General features: G+C 46.5%; 1 protein-coding gene and 1 long non-coding RNA gene across 2 annotated transcripts in view; both read right to left on the reverse strand.

The window, feature by feature from the left end:
- LOC141129487 (V-set domain-containing T-cell activation inhibitor 1-like) overlaps positions 1-22866 on the reverse strand; it is a 360174-nt gene that overhangs the window by 283421 nt on the left and 53887 nt on the right. The gene's annotated exons all lie outside the window — the stretch shown is intronic.
- Positions 16302-22866, reverse strand: part of LOC141129488 (uncharacterized) — a 54715-nt gene continuing 48150 nt past the window's right edge. The window contains exon 3 of the long non-coding RNA XR_012241834.1: positions 16302-16757. This is a non-coding gene — a long non-coding RNA (uncharacterized lncRNA). The remainder of the gene's footprint in view (positions 16758-22866) is intronic.

The following is a 22866-nucleotide window of genomic DNA, read 5'->3' on the forward strand; positions in this document are numbered from 1 at the left end:
GTGTGCTTTAGTGTTCTTGCCTGTTGATTTTTCTTTGCCTGTTTCTTGGACTTTCCATCCTCAAACATCAAAATCCGACTTTCATCTTAGCTTACCAAATAGTACATACATCTGCCTGTTGTACCTCAATGGTAGCTTTTTCAAATAACGTGAAGTCTCAGTTCCTGATTCAACATTTTTTCTTATTGGGCAACTACCCAATATTTTCTTATGTGAGACTTTCTCACCTTCTTAGGAACTAACCTTGGCAGAAATCTTCACGTACGTAACGTTACGTTTTCACAAAGTCCTGGATTTCCTAAAATAACTTGAAGTGTCCATCTGGCCTTGTCAATCAACTTCGTAGGCTGGGTCTTCCTTTTTTTTTTTTTTTCAAAGTTACAAACTTTGGCTAGAGGTGAGAAAACAGACACAGAAAAACTCACCCTTGACTTAACTGAACTGTTGTCCACATCTGACGCAAACGCCTCCTTCTAGGTTCTTTGATCATTTTTTCCTGAGACTTGATCAATCACAAAATTGTGTTCATCTCCCCCCCTTCGTCAAGGAGTGGGAAAAAAAATGACCACTTTAACTTGGCTCACCATTGAAAGAAATGTATAAATATCTATAATTCTAGATATTATCAATTCTTATTCTCAGGGGCGTTTCTGGATGTATAGCAATGTCTTTGTGTTATATGTTATATAAATATCAGTGTCCTCTCTCCTAGAGGGTAGGGTGTATAGGAGATATGTTTCTGTACTTTGTCCAAGGCCGCATTTCCAACTTACTTTTAGGAATTAGTTTCTTAGTAGAAATTGAAGAATCCTTCGTTCATACGATGCTTCCAGAAAGGTTGTTTATTTGTTCAGAAAGATAAGCAAAGACCAGACTTACATCGATAACATGTGGCATTGTGATGGTCTCAGAAGGAGGAGGAGACATCTTGATGTTACATTCTCCAAAGTGTTGGGTTACTTCCCTCTTGTTAACCCTACTCCATTCCTATTCTACCATGAATCTGATCCATTCTTATACTGTTTCAAAATGTTATGTCAGCATATCCTAGTAACACCCATATTTGCATATATACTTTAAATGGCTATAGTCTAAAGATAAGCAACATTACTCCACCCATTGTCCTGACATAGCAACTCAAAATAGAAATATCTACCCAGCTAAACCACTCCTCTGTCCTCTGTCCTCCATCCTGTTAACCTTCAGAAACCATCACAAATTACATATAACATTTATGTGTTTCATATATTTTTTCAGAAACTTTTATCACCTAAAATAATAATGAACTTAAAATCTTCTAACACCCGGAGATAGGATGGAGCCCCCCGATATACACAGCGCAATCTACCCCCCCATATCCCCCCCTTGTCATCACTGATCACCATTCCTGTGTACAGAGATCAGTCATTTCATCTATTACACCATCACTGACCCCTCACCCAACACTCCCCTCCATACACAGGAGAGATCGCTCTACACATCATGTCTTCGCCGGTGATGTGCTTCCTGTCTGGGCTCTACACCGATCACCAATACAAATATTCCACACCGACTGAGCACTGATCCCCAATCAACATTCAGCGGGAGCAAACCAACAAAATATGATTGACACGTTCTCCTTTTAGATCAACAGAATTGAGAAAGGAAAAACTGTCTTCTTTGTACATCTGGATGGAGATCCGCCAAACTTTCCTTTCCGAGTTTTGCAATACATTCCTTTCCAATACAACCTGTTCTTCAGCATAATGGCAGACAGAAGAATGTGACTGCAGGTGACCCCATTTCCAAATTTTATCACCTTCCTCTCTGAAACATGCACTCTTTACCTCTCCTCCTTTTCACAATTGCTGCCTCTCTCCTCAAACTCTCTTTTCTTCATCCCTCTGCTCCACGCCACAGTCTGTACTTATCACCCTCACTTCTCCCTTCCCCCTATTACTGCACTCATCACCTCTTTCTAACTCTAAGCCCACTTGCTAACAAACCCCACAGGATACTGAAGCATGTCCCCTCATACAAACCACATTCTCATACTACCTCTCTGACTCTTCTGCTTCTCCTAATCACTGGAGATATTTCCCCAAACCCTGGGCCTCCCTTATTTAACTGTGCCCAACACATCCATCACCATCACCCTACACCCTCTGGCAGTAGTCGCAATCTACACAATTTAGTCTCCATTCCTCTTCTTCCCAACACCAGCCTCCCTCTCTCCTGCGCCCTTTGGAACGCCCGCTCTGTCTGCAACAAACTCACTGCTGTTCATGACCTCTTTGTCACTAATTCCTTTAATCTACTTGCTCTCACCGAAACCTGGCTCCACGAATATGACACCCCTTCTCCTGCTTCCCTCTCCCAGGGTGGCCTTCACTGGACTCACTCCCCTAGGCCTAATGGATGCAAGGGAGGTGGAGTGGGATTCCTCCTATCCCCCCAGAGCACCTTCCAGGTTATTCACCCTCCTCCATCTTTCTCCCTCTCATCATTCGAAGCCCACTGTATACATCTATTCTCTCCTACTTCCCTAAGAATTGCTGTGATCTACCGGCCCCCTGGACCATTATCAACTTTCCTAGATGAGTTTTCTGCCTGGCTACCCTACTTTCTCTCTTCGGATATTCCCACAATCCTTCTCGGTGATTTCAACATTCCTGCTAATTAGGGATGAGCCGAACACCCCCCAGTTCGGTTCGCACCAGAACCTGCGAACGGACCGAAAATTCGCACGAACGTTAGAACCCCATTGACGTCTATAGGACTCGAACGTTCGAAATCAAAAGTGCTCATTTTAAAGGCTAATTTGCATTGTATTGTCCTAAAAAGGGTTTGGGGACCCGGGTCCTACCCCAGGGGACATGTATCAATGCAAAAAAAAGTTTTAAAAACGGACGTTTTTTCGGGAGCAGTGATTTTAATGATGCTTAAAGTAAAAAAAAAAGTGAAATATTCCTTTAAATATCGTACCTGGGAGGTGTCTATAGTATGCCTGTAAAGTGACGCGTGTTTCCCGTGTTTAGAACAGTCCCTGCACCAAATGTCATTTTTAAAGGAAAAAATCTCATCTAAAACTGCTTTCGGCTTTAATGTAATGTCGGGTCCTGGCAATATGGATGAAAATCAGTGAGACAAATGGCATGGGTACCCCCCAGTCCATTACCAGGCCCTTTGGGTCTTGTATGGATATTAAGAGGAACCCCGCACCCAAATTAAAAAAAAGGAAAGGCGTGGGGCCCCAGGCCCTCTGAACAGCAGTATACAGGCGGTGCAAACAAGACAGGGACTGTAGGTTTGTTGTTAAGTAGAATCTGTTTGTAATTTTGAACGGGTACATTTTTAACGTGTTTAGCTCCAGCCAAAATATCTTTTTTAAGCTTTTTGGAAAACATAGGGAAGGGTTATCACCCCTGTGACATTTGTTTTGCTGTCTGTCCTCCTCTTCAGAAGATTTCACCTCACTTTTTGTCCTAATGAAAAATGTTTTTTGAAAATTTGGTGTTTTTTGTGGAACAGAGATTGGAAAGCATCAGTGGAAAGGAGAAATGTTTTTCCCATATTAACTCTTACAGGAGAGAATTTCCCTTCCTAGGGGTAGATTTCATCTCACTTCCTGTTGTCTCCTTCCGTTTGCAAGTAGGAGTCGTTTGTAAGTTAGATGTTTGAAAGTAGGGGCCTGCCCTATATACTCAGCAGAAATTTGGGCCTTAGGTGTTGTTGTGGCCACAACACTGTAAGCCCTCACAGGGCCCTGCTGTGAAATATTAGACCAAGAATTGTAATTACATGCACCTGTTGAACAGGGGCAGAAAAATTGGGCCTTTGGTGGTGGTGGTGGTGCTGGTGCCACAACACTGTAAGTCCTCACTCGCTCTTGGTGGATGCAGAAATGGGCCCTGCTGTGAAATATTAGATCAAGAATTGTAATTACATGCCCCTGTTGAACAGGGGCTGAAAAATTAGGCCTTAGGCACTGGTGCTGGTGCCACAACACTGCAACCCCTCACAGATACTCTAGTTGGAATGCTGAAATGAGCCCTGCTGCAAAGTATTGCATCAAAAATTGTAATTACACACCCCTGTTAAACAGGGGCTGAAAAATTGTGCCTTAGGCACTGGTGGTGGCGCCCAGAACCAAAAATGTTCTTACAAGTTATCAGCGTGATCATTGAGGAGGAAGAGGATAATTACTCAGGGATAGTCACTCAGCATCAGCATAGGCAGTCTTTGAAGGGATCTGAAATTTCAAAAAAAATTATTCGGTTACATCAGCATCAGGTGCTTGGTAGCTGGTGGTGATCCAAGACTGATTCACTTTTATGAAGGTCAGTCGATCGACCGAGTCGGTGGACAGACGCACCCTGTGATCAGTTACAAAGCCTCCAGCAGCAATGAATGTGAGTTCCGAAAGAACGCTGGATGTAGGACAGGCCAGTAGCTCAATTGCATACTGTGCAAGCTCTGGCCAGTGATCCATCCTCAAGACCCAGTAACCCAGAGGATTTTCGGTGGGAAAGGTGTCCAAGTCAGATCTTGCCCCCCGGTATTCCTGCACCATGTAAAACAGATGCTGGCGATGGTTGCTGGAACCGATCATACCTTGGGGCTGCGGAACCAAAAAATTGTCTGAACGCATCGGTCAGACGGCCACCTTCTCCACCGCTCCTTCTTTGACTGACTGAAGCCTCAGCAACATGTTGTCCAGAAACAGGAGTTTGTAACCTCCCAGTCTCTGGGAACGCGTTGCACAGACCTTTCTGCAAGGCCTCCCAAAGATGTTTCATCCTCTGCTCCCTCTGCGATGGCAAGATAAGGTCCGCAACCTTACCCTTGTAATGTGGATCAAGGAGGGTTGCCTGCCAGTATTGGTCCTTCTCCTTGATACCACGAATACGAGGCATTCGGTCTGGAGTCCTCTGGGTCACTAAGGACGACATGATCCGCAGCCACCTCCTCCCAGCCACGTACAAGTCCATGTGTTTCTTGGGACTGATCCCTTAAAGACTGCTGCTGATGCTGAGTGCCAGGCTCCACCTCCATACTGACACAATCTTCCTCCTCCTCCTCCTCCTCCTCCTCGTCCTCTTCCTGTGTGATCGGCGGGCACGCAGGAACACTGTCTGGATAAAGGGGGCCTTGAGAGCTAAGGAAGTCCTCCTCTTACTGCCTCTGTTCTGCCTCAAGTGCCCTGTCCATTATTCCATGCAGCGTGTGCTCCAACAGGTGGACAAGGGGGACAGTGTCAATGATGCATGCACTGTCACTGCTCACCATCCTCGTGGCCTCCTCAAATGGTGACAGTACAGTGCATGCATCCCTGATCATGGCCCACGTGGGGAAAAAAAAACAAGCTCCTCTGACCCTGTCCTGGTGCCATAGTCGCACAGGTATTTATTGATGGCCCTCTGCTGCATGTGCAGCTGCTGCAGCATGGCCAAGGTTGAGTTCCACCTGGTGGGCATGTCACAGATTAGGCGGTTCTTGGGCAGGTTAAACTCCTTTTGGAGGTCCGCCAGCCGAGCACTGGCATTATGTGACCGGCGGAAATGCACACAGACTTTCCTGGCTTGCCACAGGACATCCTGTAAGCCCGGGTACCTGCCCAAGAACCGCTGCACTACCAAGTTAAGGATGTGAGCCAAACAGGGCACATGGGTCATTTGTCCCTGTCGGAGGGCAGAGAGGAGGTTGGTGCCATTGTCGCAAACCACAATTCCTGCCTTAAATTGGCGTGGCGTCAACCACCTCTGAACCTACCCCTGCAGAGCTGACAGAACCTCTGCCCCAGTGTGGCTCCTGTCCCCCAAGCACACCAGCTCAAGCACCGCATGGCATCTTTTGGCCTGCGTACTTGCGTAGCCCCTTGAATGGCTACGGAGCACCGCTGGTTCCGAGGACAAAGCACAGGAAGAGGCCATGGAGGAAGAAGAAAAGGAGGGGTGGAGGAGAGAGGTGTGTCACAATCATTAGCATTTTGGAGGCGTGGTGGCAGAACAACCTCCAACACTACTGCACCTTGTCCTGCATCCTTCCCAGCTGCCAGCAGAGTCACCCAATGCGCCGTGAAACTTAGGTAACGTCCCTGTCCATGCCTGCTGGACCATGAGTCAGCGGTAATATGCACCTTACCGCTGACCGCCCTGTCCAGCGAGGCATGGACATTGCCTTCCACATGCCGGTAGAGAGCCGGAATCCCCTTCCTTGAGAAAAAGTGGCGTATGGGTACCTGCCACTGAGGAACCGCACATTCCACAAACTCACGGAAGTGGGCAGAGTCTACCAACTGAAAAGGCAGCAGTTGAAGTGCTAGCAATTTTGCCAAGCTAGCATTCAACTGCTGGGCATGTGGATGGCTGGGAGCAAACTTCTTTCGGCGGCGCAGCAGCTGGGGCAGGGAAATTTGCCTGGTACAATCTGATGTCAGTGTACAAAAAGCAGATTGCCCACAAGTACTTGGCTGTGACACACCTAATTCTACACCTTCATTCCTCTCAGTGCAGGTCTCAGAGAGGACTGAAGGTATAGTGGGGTTGGAGATCTCAGCTGATGAGGAGCAAGGAGAGTTCCTCTTTGTTCTTTGGTGTGGGTCTTTTAGATACGCTTGCCAACGAACTGCATGGCAGGTCGACATCTGGTCAAGCATGTGGTACCCAAGCGGAAGATGTTTTGGCCACGCGAGATACGCTTGAGACATATGTTGCAAATAGCAGCGGTGCGATCTGATTCACTCGTCTCAAAAAAGGCCCACACCAAAGAACTTTTTGAATAACGCGCAGAGACTGCAGCGCCCTGCACATGTGGAGCTTTGGGGTGTGATGCAGTCAATGTGCTGCCCTTAGGCTGGCCCCTGGAGGGCATCCTGCCTCGTTGGTGATGTGCCGCCTCCTCCTCCTCCTCCTCCTCTCTCCTATCAGGCACCCACGTTGAGTCAATGACCTCATCACCCCCTCCCTCCTCATCACTGGAGCAAACCTGGCAGTATGCTGCAGCAGGGGGAGCATGACTGCCAGATTACTGTCCTTCTTGGGCACCCCCTCTGTCCTTGCTCATGTTACTGCCTTCATCGAGCTCAGTATCATCATCAGAGCCTTCCAAACGCTGGGCATCCTCCTGGAGCATGTACCCAACACTGTGGTCAAACAGTTCGAGGGACTCCTCAGGAGGACATGGTGGGGCTAGGGAAGGAGTCACTGATGACATTGAGCCGAGGGAAGAGGCCGCTGCTTTGCCAGACAAAGTACCCTGGGCATGGGTGAGAGAGGATGAGGAGGATGAGGACGGCTTGGTCATCCACTCAACCAAGTCTTCCGCATGTTGCGGCTCAACACAACCAGCTGCCGAAAAAAAGGCCAAGCGTGTCCCACGGCCACGTGCTGATGAGGATGCACCGTCTCCACGACCAGCACTAGACACAGAGCCTGCTTGCCCTCTTTTATTGGCTTGTGACTGTCTGCCTCTCCTTCTTGGCCTTCCAGACATACTAATGGCCTGTAGCTGCACTAAGCTGGAATATATATATATATATATATATATATATATATATATATATGTACTGATACTGCAGCTAGCAAAATCAACTGCCTGCCTGTAGTATGAGAACACCACCAACCTTCTACAGGTAGCTTTAGCTGAACACTGTGCAGAGCTCGCAAAAAACTAACTTGTAGCTTTTTTAGCTGCCTGCGGTAGTGATAGGATCAGGAAAACACCACCAACCTTCTACAGGTAGCTTTAGTTGAACACTGTGCAGAGCTCGCAAAAAAATAACTTGTAGGTTTAGCTGAATACTGTGAGCAGGACGCACCCCACTAACTTGTAGGTTTAGCTGAACACTGTGAGCAGGATGCACCCCACTAACTTGTAGTTTTAGCTGAACACTGTGAGCAGGACGCACTGCACTAACTGTAAATAGTCTAGCTGCCTGACTGTGGTACTAATAGGATCAAAAGAACACCAGCAATTTTCTTCAGGTAGCTGTAAATACTGTAACAAGACAAGCCTGCCTGTCAGTAAGAAGATAACAGGAACGGATCTAGCTGAACACTGTGAGCAGGACGCACTGCACTAACTTGTAGCTTTAGATGAACACTGTGCAGAGGTCTCACTACACTAACTTGTAGGTTTAGCTGAACACTGTGAGCAGGACGCACAGCACTAACTTGTAGTTTTAGCTGAACACTGTGAGCAGGACGCACCGCACTAACTTGTAGGTTTAGCTGAACACTGTGAGCAGGACGCACCGCACTAACTTGTAGGTTTAGCTGAACACTGTGAGCAGGACGCACTGCACTAACTGTAAATAGTCTAGCTGCCTGACTGTGGTACTAATAGGATCAAAAGAACACCAGCAATTTTCTTCAGGTAGCTGTAAATACTGTAACAAGACAAGCCTGCCTGTCAGTAAGAAGATAACAGGAACAGATCTAGCTGAACACTGTGAGCAGGACGCACTGCACTAACTTGTAGCTTTAGATGAACACTTTGCAGAGGTCTCACTACACTAACTTGTAGGTTTAGCTGAACACTGTGAGCAGGACGCACAGCACTAACTTGTAGTTTTAGCTGAATACTATGAGCAGGACGCACCACACTAACTTGTAGTTTTAGCTGAACACTGTGAGCAGGACGCACAGCACTAACTTGTAGTTTTAGCTGAACACTGTGAGCAGGACGCACCGCACTAACTTCTAGGTTTAGCTGAACACTGTGAGGTGGACGCACCCCACTAACTTGTAGGTTTAGCTGAACACTGTGAGCAGGACGCACCGCACTAACTTGTAGGTTTAGCTGAACACTGTGAGGTGGACGCACCCCACTAACTTGTAGGTTTAGCTAAACACTGTGAGCAGGACGCACTGCACTAACTTGTAGTTTTAGCTGAACACTGTGAGCAGGACGCACCCCACTAACTTGTAGTTTTAGCTGAACACTGTGAGCAGGACGCACTGCACTAACTGTAAATAGTCTAGCTGCCTGACTGTGGTACTAATAGGATCAAAAGAAAACCAGCAATTTTCTTCAGGTAGCTGTAAATACTGTAACAAGACAAGCCTGCCTGTCAGTAAGAAGATAACAGGAACGGATCTAGCTAAACTGAATACAGTGTATATATATATATATATGCAACACCTGGGATGCATATATATACACAATACACTGTAAGTGCAGCTAACTGACTGACTGTTCTGCCTAATCTATCTAACTCAAATCAAATGACACTGTCTCTCTGTCTATCTCTTTCAACGCCGGAACACACACTACACAGGGCCGCCGTGCAGGCGGCCTTATATAGTGTGGGGCGTGTACTAAATCCTCTGAGCCAAAATTGGCTAAAGCCTCCTTGGCTTTGGCCAATTACGGCTCTCTGTTCAGATGGCGCTGTGATTGGCCAAGCATGCCGGTCATGGTGCATGCTTGGCCAATCATCAGCCAGCAATGCACTGCGATGCCGCAGTGAATTATGGGCCGTGACGCGCCACGCAAATTTGGCGCGAACGGCCCATATCGTTCGCAATTTGGCGAACGGGCGAACAGACGATGTTCGAGTCGAACATGGGTTCGACTCGAACACGAAGCTCATCCCTACTGCTAATACAAACATTCCTGCTACTTCTAAACTTCTTTGTCTAACCTCTTCATTTGACCTGAAGCAATGGGTACAGGCTTCTACTCACTCTGATGGCAACACGCTTGACCTTGTATTCTCCTATCTATGCACTCCATGCAACTTCTCAAACAATCCTTTTCCTCTCTCCAACCATCACCTTATTAGTTTCTCTCTCCCCCTGTCTTCCACCACCTTTCCCTCCAATCGCCTAACCATCACCCGTAGAAACTTTCGCAACTTCAACTCCTCTCTCCTCTATTCTGCTACTGACCACCTCTATGACAAAATCTCTCCCCTGTCCTGCCCCAACCAAGCCATGTCCATCTACAATAAATCTCTGTCCTCCACCCTGGACAAGCTCGCTCCCCTCACTACACGCAGAATCAGGCCTCGACCCCTACAACCCTGGCAAACAGATGACACTAAAATTCTCAAAAAACGTAGTCGCGCTCTTGAGCGTCTGTGGCACAAGACTAAGTCTCTCAAAGACTTCAACCAATACAAATCTGCCCTCCGAAAATACTATTCTTTCCTCCACACTGCCAAGCAAACCTATTTTACAACTCTTATTAACACCTTCTCATCCAATCTCCGTAAACTCTTCTCTACCTTCAACTCTCTACTTTGTCCTTCACCGCCTCCACCCACTGACTTACTCACTGCCCAGGAAATCACTAATCACTTCAAAAACAAGATTGATAGAATCAGTGATGAAATCTACACTCTACAGGTACCCCCAGCTAAGACCCCATTTCAACAGGTACAACTGACACTCCCCCTATTCAAATCTGCTACTACAGACGAAGTTGCTAAACTCCTTTCTATCGCCCACCTAACCACCTGTCCCCTGGACCCTATTCCCTCTCAAATGCTACGGTCACCCTCTGACCCCATCCTACACTCTCTAACCCACATCTTCAATCTCTCCCTCACCTCTGGCATCTTCCCCAATGCTCTAAAACATGCACTGGTCACCCCCATACTTAAAAAGCCATCCTTGGACCCTACCAATCTTAACAACCTACGCCCTATCTCCTTGCTCCCCTTTTCTTCTAAACTCCTTGAACGCCTGGTTTACAACCAACTGAGTGACCACCTAATTAAAAACAACCTTCTTGATCCCCTTCAATCTGGATTTCGCCCTCAACACTCCACAGAAACTGCTCTTTTAAAACTCACAAATGATCTACTAACTGCAAAAACCAACGGACACTATTCTGTATTCCTACTTCTGGATCTTTCAGCTGCCTTTGACACTGTTGACCACCCCCTCCTCAAAAAAAACTTTACTCCCTCGGTCTCCATGACTGTGCTCTTCAGTGGCTCTCATCCTACCTATCCCAACGCACCTTCAGTGTCACTTACAATTCTACTTCCTCCACTCCTCTTCCCTTCTCTGTTGGGGTCCCCCAAGGTTCTGTTCTTGGAACTCTTTTATTTTCAATCTACACCTCTTCCCTGGGTCAGCTGATAGCCTCTCACGGCTTTCAATATCATTTCTATGCTGATGACACACAAATCTATCTCTCCACCCCTCAACTCACTCCATCAGTCTCCTCACCCATCACTAACTTACTAACCAACATATCTGTATGGATGTCACACCACTTCCTCAAACTCAACTTGTCCAAAACCGAGCTTATAATATTTCCTCCCCCACGTGCCTCTTCCCCTGACTTCTCTGTCAAGAGCAATGGCAAAACCATCCACCCGTCCCCACATGTCAGGGTGCTAGGTGTTATCCTGGACTCTGAACTCTCCTTTCAGCCCAACATCCAATCACTTTCCAAAGCTTGCCGTCTCAACTTCCGCAACATCTCTAAACTATGTCCCTTTCTAACCAATGAAACCACAAAGCTCCTGATTCACTCCCTGGTTATCTCTCGCCTTGACTACTGCAACTCCCTCCTCATTGGCTTACCTTTAAATAGACTATCCCCCCTTCAGTCCATCATGAATGCTGCTGCCAGACTCATCCACCTTACAAACCACTCAGTGTCTGCTACCCCTCTCTGCCAATCACTCCATTGGCTACCACTCGCCCAACGAATTAAATTCAAAATACTAACAATAAGTTACAAAGCCATCCACAACTCTGCCCCCAGCTACATCACTAGCCTAGTCTCAAAATACCAACCTAATCGCCATCTCCGTTCCTCCCAAGACCTCCTGCTCTCTAGCTCCCTCATCACCTCCTCCCATATCCGCCTCCAGGACTTCTCCCGAGCCTCTCCCATCATATGGAATTCCCTACCCCAATCTGTCAGACTGTCTCCAAATTTATCCACTTTTAGGCGATCCCTGAAAACTTCCTCTTCAGAGAAGCCTATCCTGCCTCCATCTAACACCTGCACTATTTTCTCCATTAGCTCATCCCCCACAGCTATTACCCTTTTGTATAACTTGACCCTCCCTCCTAGATTGTAAGCTCTAAGGAGCAGGGCCCTCTGATTCCTCCTGTATTGAATTGTATTGTACTTGTACTGTCTGCCCTAATGTTGTAAAGCACTGCGTAAACTGTCGGCGCTATATAAATCCTGTATAATAATAATAATAATGTCCTGTCACTTCTACGGGAGATCCGCCCCTCCCCCTCCACACTGACACCCTACATAATACAACTGTGCTCACCTTGCACCGCCGCCACACTATAGGAAACAGAAGAAAGAGGAGCGCCTCTAAGTGCTTTATTCTATAAAATAAACAAAAGACACTTACATGTCAGTAAGAGATGAAGCTCTAGACAAATGGATAAAAGGAAAGTGGTGTAACTATAGGCTGTGGCAGAGACCCCAGAGTTGTATCCGATCCATGCGGCAGTGACGGCGGGAGACCGGGACGGACACAGCCAATCCTAGCAGAGGAAGACAACGAAGGACTCGTGGACCCACCAGACTATTGTATAGATCAGTGTTTCTCAACTCCAGTCCTCAAGGCGCCCCAACAGGTCATGTTTTCAGGATTTCCCTCAGATGAAACGACTGTAGTAATTACTAAGGCAGTGAAACTGATCAAATCATCTGTGCAAAATAATGGAGAGCCTGAAAACATGACCTGTTGGGGCGCCTTGAGGACTGGAGCTGAGAAACACTGGTATAGACCATCGTTATGTAGATCAACAACTCTTTTTTTTTTTTTTAGTAACACAAGCCTGGAAGATCTGCAGGTCCGGACGGAGGAGGAGTGAGTTCTGTAATGGGGGATGGGGGGGTCTGTGATGGAGGGGGTCTTTAAAGGGACACACTGTGATGGTACGATCTGTAATGGGTTGGGGGGTCTCTGATGGGGGACTGTGATGTAAAAGGGAGAGATTTGAAGGGGGACTGAGGGCACTGATGTAAGGGCTTCTTCACACTTGTGCAGAGATCTATGTTTTTCTGCCCTAGAAAAAAAAACACAGGTATCTACAAGGGCAATAGAAAACAATTGTGACATGCATGAGAGGCTGTGATGTGAAGGATCTGAGTCATCACCAATATGACACTCAGACCTCCACTGGAAGAAAATTTTTACTGACCGCACCCCCGTGAATTTTAATTAATTACCCCTGGCCTAGGCCATCCTTATGTAGCTCAACAACTTGTTTTTTTCAGATCCTCAGAGAGTTCTTTGCTATGAGGTGCCATGTTGAACTTCCAGTGACCAGCATGAGAGAGTGAGAGCGATAACACCAAATTTAACACACCTGCTCCTCATTCACACCTGAGACCTTGTAACACTAACAAGTCACATGACACCAGGGAGGGAAAATGGGTAATTGGGCCAAATTTGGAGATTTTCACTTAGGGGTGTACTGACTTTTGTTGCCAGTGGTTTAGACATTAATGGCTGTGTGTTGAGTTATTTTGAGGGGACAGCAAATTTACACTGTTATACGAGCTGTACACTCACTACTTTACATTGTAGCAAAGTGTCATTTCTTCAGTGTTGTCACATGAAAAGATAGAAGAAAATATTTACAAAAATGTGACTGAGGGGTGTACCTACTTTTGTGAGATACTGTATATATTTATATTACACTTTCTATCTCACACAAAAGTGAGTAAACCCCTCAAATTTTTTTAAATATAATAAAAATATCTTTTCATGTGACAACACTTTGGTACAGCTTGTATAACAGTGTGAATTTGCTGTCCTCTCAAAATAACTCAACACACAGCCATTAAAGCAGAGTTCCACCCAAAAATTGAACTTCCGCTGTCCAGATTCCTCCACCCCTCCGGTGTCACATTTGGCACTTTTAAGGGGGGAGCAGATACCTGTCTAATAGGGATGAGCCGAACACCCCCCGGTTCGCACCAGAACCTGCTAACGGACCGAAAATTTGCACGAACGTTAGAACCCCATTGACGTCTATGGGACTCAAACGTTCGAAATCAAAAGTGCTCATTTTAAAGGCTAATTTGCATGGTATTGTCCTAAAAAGGGTTTGGGGACCCGGGTCCTGCCCCAGAGGACATGTATCAATGCAAAAAAAAGTTGTAAAAACGACCGTTTTTTCGGGAGCAGTGATTTCAATGATGCTTAAAGTAAAAAAAAAAAAGTGAAATATTCCTTTAAATCTCGTACCTGGGGGGTGTCTACAGTATGCCTGTAAAGTGGCGTGTGTTTCTCGTGCTTAGAACTGTCCCTGCACAAAATGTCTTTTTTAAAGGAAAAAAAGTCATTTAAAACTGCTTGCGGCTTTAATGTAATGTCGGGTCCTGGCAATATGGATGAAAATCAGTGAGACAAATGGCATGGGTACCCCCCAGTCCATTACCAGGCCCTTTGGGTCTTGTATGGATATTAAGGGGAACCCCGCACCCAAATTAAAAAAAGGAAAGGTGTGGGGCCACCAGGCCCTATATACTCTGAACAGCAGTATACAGGCGGTGCAAACAAGACAGGGACTGTAGGTTTGTTGTTAAAGTGTGGTTCCACCCAATAAAACAAAAATACCTGAAAAATTCTAAAAAAAACCCAAAAAAACATTTGGATATTATTTTTTTTTTACTTACCTCTAAATGCCTGTTGCTAGGTGGTCCCTCGTAGTCTGCCTCTTCCTTTGTCTGGGCTGGTGACATCACTTCCCCCTCGGCACAGGAAGGGCTCGGCTCTGCTCCCTCCCTCCTGTCAATCATCTGGGACCCATTACAGGTCCCAGGTGATTGAGCGGCCAATCACGGCGCGCGGCGCAGTGGGTGCCAGGCTGTGAAGCCACAGCCCAGCACCCACAGTTGAAATGCCGGCGCCGACGAGTGGCGGGGGGATGAGCGGGGCTTCGATCCCCCGCATCGCTGGACAATGGGACAGGTAAGTGTCCAATTAAAAGTCAGCAGCTGCAGTATTTGTAGCTGCTGACTTTGAATTTTTTTTTTTTAATGGACCCCCTGGGTGGAACTCCTCTTTAAGTAGAATCTGTTTGTAATTTTGAACTGGTACATTTTTAACGTGTTTAGCTCCAGTCAAAAAATCTTTTTTAAGCTTTTTGGAAAACATAGGGAAGGGTTATCACCCCTGTGACATTTGTTTTGCTGTCTTTCCTACTCTTCAGAAGATTGAACCTCACTTTTTGTCCCAATGACAAATGTTTTTTGAAAATTTGGGGTTTTTTGTGAAACAAGGATTGGTGATAAAGCATCAGTGGAAAGGAGAAATGTTTTTCCCATATTAACTCTTACAGGAGAGAATTTCCCTTCCTAGGGGTAGATTTCATCTCACTTCCTGTTGTCTCCTTCCGTTTGCAAGTAGGAGTCATTTGTAAGTTGGATGTTTGAAAGTAGGGGCCTGCCCTATATACTCAGCAGTAGGGATGAGCTTCGAGTTCGAGTCGAACACATGTTCGACTCAAACATTGGCTGTTCGCAAGTTTGCTGAACAGCGAACAATTTGGGGTGTTCGCGGCAAATTCGAATGCCGCGGAACACCCTTTAAAAGTCTATGGGAGAAATCAAAAGTGCTAATTTTAAAGGCTTATATGCAAGTTATTGTCATAAAAAGTGTTTGGGGACCTGGGTCCTGCCCCAGGGGACATGGATCAATGCAAAAAAAAAGTTTTAAAAACGTCCGTTTTTTCAGGAGCAGTGATTTTAATAATGCTTAAAGTCAAAGAATAAAAGTGTAATATCCCTTTAAATTTCGTAGCTGGGGGGTGTCTATAGTATGCCTGTAAAGGGGCGCATGTTTCCCGTGTTTAGAACAGTCTGACAGCAAAATGACATTTCAAAGGAAAAAAGCCATTTAAAACTACTCGCGGCTATGGCATTGCCGGTCCGACAATACACATAGAAGTTCATTGATAAAAACGGCATGGGAATTCCCCACAGGGGAACCCCGAACCAAAATTAAAAAAAAAAATGATGTGGGGGTCCCCCTAAATTCCATACCAGACCCTTATCCGAGCATGCAACCTGGCAGGCCGCAGGAAAAGAGGGGGGGACGAGAGAGCCACCCCCCTCCTAAACCATACCAGACCACATGCCACATGCCCTCAACATCAGGAGGGTGCTTTGGGGTAGCCCCCCAAAACACCTTGTCCCCATGTTGATCCCTACAACCCTGGCTGGTGGTTGTGGGGGTCTGCGGGCGGGGGGCTTATCGGAATCTGGAAGCCCCCTTTAACAAGGTGACCCCCAGATCCCGGCCCCCCCTGTGTGAAATGGTGTGCCCCTACCATTTCACTAAAAAACTGTCAAAAATGTTAAAAATGACGAGACAGTTTTTGACAATTTCTTTATTTAAATGCTTCTTCTTCCTTCTTTCTACTATCTTCCTTCATCTTCTACTTCTTCTTCTTCTGGTTCTTCTGGTTCTTCCTCTGGTGTTCTCGTCCAGCATCTCCTCCGCGGCATCTTCTATCTTCTTCTCCTCGGGCCGCTCCGCACCCATGGCATGGAGGGAGGCTCCCGCTCTTCTCTTCATCTTCTTCTCTTCTTCATCTTCTTCTTTTCTTCTCTTCTTCTCTTCTCCATCTTCTTCTCTATCCCGCTCCGCATCCATGCTGGCATGGAGGGAGGCTCCCGCTGTGTGACGGCGTCTCCTCTTCTGACGGTTCTTAAATAATGGGGGGCGGGGCCCCCCTCTGACACACGGGACATGACGGGACTTCCCTGTGACGTCACGGGAATGCCACAGGGCTTCTTCACACTTGTGCAGAGATCTATGTTTTTCTGCCCTAGAAAAAAAAACACAGGTATCTACAAGGGCAATAGAAAACAATTGTGACATGCATGAGAGGCTGTGATGTGAAGGATCTGAGTCATCACCAATATGACACTCAGACCTCCACTGGAAGAAAATTTTTACTGACCGCACCCCCGTGAATTTTAATTAATTACCCCTGGCCTAGGCCATCCTTATGTAGCTCAACAACTTGTTTTTTTCAGATCCTCAGAGAGTTCTTTGCTATGAGGTGCCATGTTGAACTTCCAGTGACCAGCATGAGAGAGTGAGAGCGATAACACCAAATTTAACACACCTGCTCCTCATTCACACCTGAGACCTTGTAACACTAACAAGTCACATGACACCAGGGAGGGAAAATGGGTAATTGGGCCAAATTTGGAGATTTTCACTTAGGGGTGTACTGACTTTTGTTGCCAGTGGTTTAGACATTAATGGCTGTGTGTTGAGTTATTTTGAGGGGACAGCAAATTTACACTGTTATACGAGCTGTACACTCACTACTTTACATTGTAGCAAAGTGTCATTTCTTCAGTGTTGTCACATGAAAAGATAGAAGAAAATATTTACAAAAATGTGACTGAGGGGTGTACCTACTTTTGTGAGATACTGTATATATTTATATTACACTTTCTATCTCACACAAAAGTGAGTAAACCCCTCAAATTTTTTTAAATATAATAAAAATATCTTTTCATGTGACAACACTTTGGTACAGCTTGTATAACAGTGTGAATTTGCTGTCCTCTCAAAATAACTCAACACACAGCCATTAAAGCAGAGTTCCACCCAAAAATTGAACTTCCGCTGTCCAGATTCCTCCACCCCTCCGGTGTCACATTTGGCACTTTTAAGGGGGGAGCAGATACCTGTCTAATAGGGATGAGCCGAACACCCCCCGGTTCGCACCAGAACCTGCTAACGGACCGAAAATTTGCACGAACGTTAGAACCCCATTGACGTCTATGGGACTCAAACGTTCGAAATCAAAAGTGCTCATTTTAAAGGCTAATTTGCATGGTATTGTCCTAAAAAGGGTTTGGGGACCCGGGTCCTGCCCCAGAGGACATGTATCAATGCAAAAAAAAGTTGTAAAAACGACCGTTTTTTCGGGAGCAGTGATTTCAATGATGCTTAAAGTAAAAAAAAAAAAAGTGAAATATTCCTTTAAATCTCGTACCTGGGGGGTGTCTACAGTATGCCTGTAAAGTGGCGTGTGTTTCTCGTGCTTAGAACTGTCCCTGCACAAAATGTCTTTTTTAAAGGAAAAAAAGTCATTTAAAACTGCTTGCGGCTTTAATGTAATGTCGGGTCCTGGCAATATGGATGAAAATCAGTGAGACAAATGGCATGGGTACCCCCCAGTCCATTACCAGGCCCTTTGGGTCTTGTATGGATATTAAGGGGAACCCCGCACCCAAATTAAAAAAAGGAAAGGTGTGGGGCCACCAGGCCCTATATACTCTGAACAGCAGTATACAGGCGGTGCAAACAAGACAGGGACTGTAGGTTTGTTGTTAAAGTGTGGTTCCACCCAATAAAACAAAAATACCTGAAAAATTCTAAAAAAAACCCAAAAAAACATTTGGATATTATTTTTTTTTTACTTACCTCTAAATGCCTGTTGCTAGGTGGTCCCTCGTAGTCTGCCTCTTCCTTTGTCTGGGCTGGTGACATCACTTCCCCCTCGGCACAGGAAGGGCTCGGCTCTGCTCCCTCCCTCCTGTCAATCATCTGGGACCCATTACAGGTCCCAGGTGATTGAGCGGCCAATCACGGCGCGCGGCGCAGTGGGTGCCAGGCTGTGAAGCCACAGCCCAGCACCCACAGTTGAAATGCCGGCGCCGACGAGTGGCGGGGGGATGAGCGGGGCTTCGATCCCCCGCATCGCTGGACAATGGGACAGGTAAGTGTCCAATTAAAAGTCAGCAGCTGCAGTATTTGTAGCTGCTGACTTTGAATTTTTTTTTTTTAATGGACCCCCTGGGTGGAACTCCTCTTTAAGTAGAATCTGTTTGTAATTTTGAACTGGTACATTTTTAACGTGTTTAGCTCCAGTCAAAAAATCTTTTTTAAGCTTTTTGGAAAACATAGGGAAGGGTTATCACCCCTGTGACATTTGTTTTGCTGTCTTTCCTACTCTTCAGAAGATTGAACCTCACTTTTTGTCCCAATGACAAATGTTTTTTGAAAATTTGGGGTTTTTTGTGAAACAAGGATTGGTGATAAAGCATCAGTGGAAAGGAGAAATGTTTTTCCCATATTAACTCTTACAGGAGAGAATTTCCCTTCCTAGGGGTAGATTTCATCTCACTTCCTGTTGTCTCCTTCCGTTTGCAAGTAGGAGTCATTTGTAAGTTGGATGTTTGAAAGTAGGGGCCTGCCCTATATACTCAGCAGTAGGGATGAGCTTCGAGTTCGAGTCGAACACATGTTCGACTCAAACATTGGCTGTTCGCAAGTTTGCTGAACAGCGAACAATTTGGGGTGTTCGCGGCAAATTCGAATGCCGCGGAACACCCTTTAAAAGTCTATGGGAGAAATCAAAAGTGCTAATTTTAAAGGCTTATATGCAAGTTATTGTCATAAAAAGTGTTTGGGGACCTGGGTCCTGCCCCAGGGGACATGGATCAATGCAAAAAAAAAGTTTTAAAAACGTCCGTTTTTTCAGGAGCAGTGATTTTAATAATGCTTAAAGTCAAAGAATAAAAGTGTAATATCCCTTTAAATTTCGTAGCTGGGGGGTGTCTATAGTATGCCTGTAAAGGGGCGCATGTTTCCCGTGTTTAGAACAGTCTGACAGCAAAATGACATTTCAAAGGAAAAAAGCCATTTAAAACTACTCGCGGCTATGGCATTGCCGGTCCGACAATACACATAGAAGTTCATTGATAAAAACGGCATGGGAATTCCCCACAGGGGAACCCCGAACCAAAATTAAAAAAAAAAATGATGTGGGGGTCCCCCTAAATTCCATACCAGACCCTTATCCGAGCATGCAACCTGGCAGGCCGCAGGAAAAGAGGGGGGGACGAGAGAGCCACCCCCCTCCTAAACCATACCAGACCACATGCCACATGCCCTCAACATCAGGAGGGTGCTTTGGGGTAGCCCCCCAAAACACCTTGTCCCCATGTTGATCCCTACAACCCTGGCTGGTGGTTGTGGGGGTCTGCGGGCGGGGGGCTTATCGGAATCTGGAAGCCCCCTTTAACAAGGTGACCCCCAGATCCCGGCCCCCCCTGTGTGAAATGGTGTGCCCCTACCATTTCACTAAAAAACTGTCAAAAATGTTAAAAATGACGAGACAGTTTTTGACAATTTCTTTATTTAAATGCTTCTTCTTCCTTCTTTCTACTATCTTCCTTCATCTTCTACTTCTTCTTCTTCTGGTTCTTCTGGTTCTTCCTCTGGTGTTCTCGTCCAGCATCTCCTCCGCGGCATCTTCTATCTTCTTCTCCTCGGGCCGCTCCGCACCCATGGCATGGAGGGAGGCTCCCGCTCTTCTCTTCATCTTCTTCTCTTCTTCATCTTCTTCTTTTCTTCTCTTCTTCTCTTCTCCATCTTCTTCTCTATCCCGCTCCGCATCCATGCTGGCATGGAGGGAGGCTCCCGCTGTGTGACGGCGTCTCCTCTTCTGACGGTTCTTAAATAATGGGGGGCGGGGCCCCCCTCTGACACACGGGACATGACGGGACTTTCCTGTGGCATTCCCGTGACGTCACAGGGAAGTCCCGTCAAGTCACCGTGCGTCAGAGGGGGTGGGGTCCCCGGGTGGCCCCACCCCCCGTTATTTAAGAACCGTCAGACGAGGAGACGCCGTCACACAGCGGGAGCCTCCTTCCATGCCAGCATGGATGCGGAGCGGCCCGGAGAAGAAAATGAAGGAGAGAAGAAGATGAAGCAGAGAAGAAGATGAAGAAGAGAAGAAGATGAAGAGAAGAGCTGGAGCCTCTCCCCATACCATGGGTGTGGAGCGGCCCGAGGAGAAGAAGATAGAAGAAACCGCGGAGGAGATGCTGGACGAGAACGCCATAGGTAGAACCAGAAGAGCCAGAAGAACCAGAAGAAGAAGATGAAGGAAGATAGAAGAAAGAAGAAGCATTTAAATAAAGGAATTGTCAAAAACTGTCTCTTGTCATTTTTAACATTTTTGACAGTTTTTTAGTGAAATGGTAGGGGTAAATACCCCCTTACCATTTCACACAGGGGGGGGCCAGGATCTGGGGGTCCCCTTGTTAAAGGGGGCTTCCAGATTCCGATAAGCCCCCTGCCCACAGACCCCCACAACCGGCCAGGGTTGTGGGGATGAGACCTTGTCCTCATCAACATGGGGACAAGGTGTTTTGGGGGGCTACCCCAAAGCACTCTCCCAATGTTGAGGGCATGTGGCCTGGTACGGTTCAGGAGGGGGGCGCTCTCTCGTCCCCCCTCTTTTCCTGCGGCCTGCCAGGTTGTGTGCTCGGATAAGGGTCTGGTATCGATTTTTGGGGGGACCCCACGCCGTTTTTTTTTTTTTTGGCGCGGGGTTCCCCTTAAAATCCATACCAGACCTGAAGGGTCTGGTATGGAATTTAGGGGGACCCCCACATCATTTTTTGGTTCGGGGTTCCCCTGTGGGGAATTCCCATGCCGTTTTTATCAATGAACTTCTATGTGTATTGTCAGACCGGCAATGCAATAGCCGCGAGTAGTTTTAAATGGCTTTTTTCCTTTGAAATGTCATTTTGCTGTCAGACTGTTCTAAACACGGGAAACATGCGCCCCTTTACAGGCATACTATAGACACCCCCCAGCTACGAAATTTAAAGAGATATTACACTTTTATTCTTTGACTTTAAGCATTATTAAAATCACTGCTCCTGAAAAAACGGCCGTTTTTAAAACTTTAAAACTTTTTTGCATTAATCCATGTCCCCTGGGGCAGGACCCAGGTCCCCAAACACTTTTTATGACAATAACTTGCATATAAGCCTTTAAAATTAGCACTTTTGATTATTCATGTTCGTGTCCCATAGACTTTAACGGTGTTCGCGCGTTCGAACGAACTTTTTTCCTGTTCGCATGTTCTGGTGCGAACCGAACAGGGGGGTGTTCGGCTCATCCCTACTCAGCAGAAATTTGGGCCTTAGGTGTTGTTGTGGCCACAACACTGTAAGCCCTCACAGGGCCCTGCTGTGAAATATTAGATCAAGAATTGTAATTACATGCCCCTGTTGAACAGGGGCAGAAAAATTGGGCCTTTGGTGGTGGTGGTGCTGGGGCCACAACACTGTAAGTCCTCATTCGCTCTTGGTGGGCGCAAAAACGGGCCCTGCTGTAAAATATTAGGTAAAGAATTTTAATTACATGCCCCTGTTGAACAGGGGCTGAAAAATTGGGCCTTAGGCACTGGTGCTGGTGCCACAACATTGGAACCCCTCACAGATACTCTAGTTGGAACGCAGGAACGAGCCCTGCTGCAAAGTATTGCATCAAAAATTGTAATTACACGCCCCTGTTAAACAGGGGCTGAACTATTGGGCCTTAGGCACTGGTGGTGGAGCCCAGAATCAAAAATGTTCTTACAAGCTATCAGCGTGATCATTGAGGAGGAAGAGGATAATTACTCAGGATAGTCACTCAGCATAGGCAGTCTTTGAAGGGATCTGAGATTTAAAAAAAAAATATTCGGTTACATCAGCATCAGGTGCTTGGTAGCTGGTGGTGATCCAAGACAGATTCATTTTTATGAAGGTCAGTCGATCGACCGAGTCGGTGGACAGACGCACCCTGTGATCGGTTACAAAGCCTCCAGTAGCACTGAATGTGCGTTCCAAAAGAACCCTGGATGCAGGACAGGCCAGTAGCTCAATTGCATACTGTGCAAGCTCCGGCCAGTGATCCATCCTCAAGACCCAGTAACCCAGAGGATTTTCGGTGGGAAAGGTGTCCAAGTCAGATCTTGCCCCTAGGTATTCTTGCACCATGTAAAACAGACGCTGGCGATGGTTGCTGGAACTGATCATACCTTGGGGCTGCAGACTAAAAAATTCTCTGAACGCATCGGTCAGATGGCCACCTTTTCCACCGCTCCTTCTTTGACTGACCGAAGCCTCAGC

Source organism: Aquarana catesbeiana, linkage group LG02, assembly GCF_042186555.1.
Source record: "Aquarana catesbeiana isolate 2022-GZ linkage group LG02, ASM4218655v1, whole genome shotgun sequence".
Taxonomy (NCBI): domain Eukaryota; kingdom Metazoa; phylum Chordata; class Amphibia; order Anura; family Ranidae; genus Aquarana; species Aquarana catesbeiana.